Below are 3,323 nucleotides of genomic sequence, written 5' to 3' on the forward strand. Positions count from 1 at the left end.
CAACACACAAACTTTAGGGTTGGGGGGGGGGGAGGGGTGTGGGGGGGGCTATGGAGGCCAGGAGGCTCATGGTCCTCATCGGAGACCTGAGTGAATGTCACTTATCATGAGGTCTTGTTTGGGCTGTTTGATATGTTGATCTGAACACATGAAGCTTGGTGTTCTCGCTGTTTAAAACACAGTTCAAGACCTGCAGCCATGCGGCTCCAAACAGGAAGGGTTGAAATTGAGACGTAGAGTTTAGAGACATGAACGATGGAAAGGGCACAGATTTAAGTACGTAGAACATATTTTTCCAGTCTGAATATAGAATTGATTGATAAAAGAAACTGATGTAGAAAAAGAAATGAGCCATATATTTTTTCCAGAGTATAATTGTTAAGGCAAATATGTTGATTTTGAAACTAGGTGGTAAACTAAAAGATTGTCTGGTTTTGCAGATAAAATATGGCTGGATGAAGTGTGTGTCTGTGTGTGTTGTGTTTGTGTGTGTGTGTGTGGGGGGGGGGGTGTCTGTTCTCTATCGTAGGTCGTCTTTCTGGTGTGTGTGTGCGTGCGTGTGTGTATGGGGGGGTGAGTGTGTGTGTGTGTGTGTGTGTGTGCGTGTGTGTGTGTGTAGGGGGGGTGAGTGTCTGTTCTCTATCGTAGGTCCAGTCCTTCTGGTGTGTGTGCGTGTGTGTGTGTGTGTGTGTGTGTGTGTGTAGGGGGGGTGAGTGTCTTCTCTATCGTAGGTCCAGTCTATCTGATGTCTTTCTGTCAGAGTGTACCATTCCAGTCTCTGTGACATACAGCTGTGTGGGGAGTCCGTTTTGTAATGACAGACCTTATCTAGGTTTTGAACACCATCAAAATAAAGTCTACCTTATGTTTCTACTGAGAACTGAGTGCTCTCTTTATTCAGAAGTGAGGTGGAATCAGAAGTAGAAGTGGATCATAGAAGCCACTAGGTGGAGCAAGAGAGCAGTACAGAGGTCTGTATACAGTAAGCCAAAGTTTGGTTGGAATATTGGTCTTCTGGCTGTTAATTAACAATATCTAATGATATTATAGATAAACAAATGAGGTGTTTAGTATCAGGGACATCAGTAGTGTAGTGAGAGGATGCATGTGTGATGAATGGTGAGGAAGGAAGAGGACGTTGCCTGATGAAGACCTAAGGGTCGAAACGTTGCGATATTTTCAATAAAGTGGACCGGGAGAAATCTGTGTGTGGATCTTTCCTCTTCTCACGTATGTGATCTGAGATCCAGCTCCTGACTACTAAGGGTGGATGTTCTCAGGTATGTTCTCTGAGATCCAGCTCCTGACTACTAAGGGTGGATGTTCTCAGGTATGAACTCTGAGATCCAGCACCTGACCTACTAAGGGTGGATGTTCTCAGGTATGAACTCTGAGATCCAGCACCTGACCTACTAAGGTTGGATGTTCTCACGTATGAACTCTGAGATCCAGCACCTGGCCTACTAAGGGTGGATGTTCTCACGTATGCACTCTGAGATCCAGCTCCTGGCCTACTAAGGGTGGATGTTCTCACGTATGAACTCTGAGATCCAGCACCTGACCTACTAAGGTTGGATGTTCTCACGTATGAACTCTGAGATCCAGCACCTGGCCTACTAAGGGTGGATGTTCTCAGGTATGTACTCTGAGATCCAGCACCTGGCCTGCTAAGGGTGGATGTGCGCTCAGCTCTTTTTCCGGTTTGTAATCTTATACATCCCAAACACACCTGTGTTGTAGCCTACGTCATCAGCAGCACTGTGAATACATGGAATCCTCATAAATTGCCCAGCATGCTTTGCTAATGAGCTACTGGCCTTATAATGCAGCAACAGGCATCTGAGTGAACATCTTTATACTGTCCGTTATCCATATTGATCATCATGCAGTCTGCATGTATTATGCTCAGTTTTATTAGCACGTGTTTATACTAATTTAGGTTACAGTATAATGTTAGTCAGTGGGCCTAATGCATTTCTCTCCATGCATCTCCTACTTTCTAAGCTCATTTGATGGGCAGAAGTGTAACAGTAGTGCACGAGAAGTTTCTTTTGTAGATTTTGTAGACTTTGATCTTATGGATTCAACCAAAGTCATTTTCTCAACGCTTTTTCTCTTCTTTTTTTTTTTCTTGTAACAAGTGGTCATTTATCATGTGACCACGTGGGTGAGACCACACCCCTTACCCCCAACTGTGTCAGTGCTTGAGAGTGAATTAATTGTTCTCTGTACTCACCATACTTACCACACGGCCCAGAGACAAAAGGAGGAAGCACCCAAATACTTCCTGTATTTATAGATTGTGTGACATCACTAGTGATGTCATTGGGGTGAGACCAAGTTTGGGTGTAAGTTATTAATTGTATGTTGATTGTAATTTGTGGAATGGTGCCAAATGTATATTCCAGTGTGGTTAGCTATGTGAAGTGTGTTTAAGTGAGCAGGTTAGGAGTTAATAACTGTATCACTTACCTGTGGTTAAGAGAGGCAGGGTTTTACCTGCAGGGATGGTTTAGCCTAGAATGATTGGCTTCCTGATTGATTAATTGGCTATTTAAGCAGTGCAGTTTGGCTGTGGGAGGGGGAAGACGTCTGTGTAGATGTGTGCACATGACAGGATGTTAATTAAGTTGTTACTTTTGGACTTCAGTGTGTAGCTGTGTGCACATGATATAGTGTTAAGTGACAGTTTGAGTTTTGTTCAGTTGAGCCAATTTGACTGTTTATTTCCTTTTGATTTTTGTATTAGTCTTTGGTTACCCTGCCGGAACCACTTTGTGGTGAATAAACCACCTTTTTATGCTATTAGCTGACTAGCGTTCTCTATGGATGGCTGGCTTGGCAGATATCTGCTGCTGTTCTTCTAGACAGTACCCAGTGCTTGAACTTGAGCTCTTATCTAAAAAGCCTCACAGTGAGAATCAGAGCACAATATGGTTAAAGGTAGGGTAGGTGATATGGTTAAAGGTAGGGTAGGTGATTTTGTAGAAACCTGGAAGAGTAGCTAGATTTTGAAAAATGCAACAAAATCATGTGATATTGTGAGCTCACATTCTGTATTTGGTGCGTCGGGTTAAATGTTCAATTATTGAACATTTTACATCATTATTGACTACAACCATCATTATTGACTCAACATATGTTTTGCCTTTCAACGCGTGGCTGAAGGCTCTCGTGTGATTGGATAACCGTAGGGGCCATACTCCAATCTCCTGTGTGATTGGATAACCATAGGGGCCGTACTCCAATCTCCTGTGTGATTGGATAACCATAGGGGCCGTACTCCAATCTCCTGTGTGATTGGATAACCGTAGGGGCCGTAC

Source organism: Borostomias antarcticus (assembly GCF_949987555.1).
Source record: "Borostomias antarcticus genome assembly, chromosome: 6".
In the NCBI taxonomy this organism is placed as follows: domain Eukaryota; kingdom Metazoa; phylum Chordata; class Actinopteri; order Stomiiformes; family Stomiidae; genus Borostomias; species Borostomias antarcticus.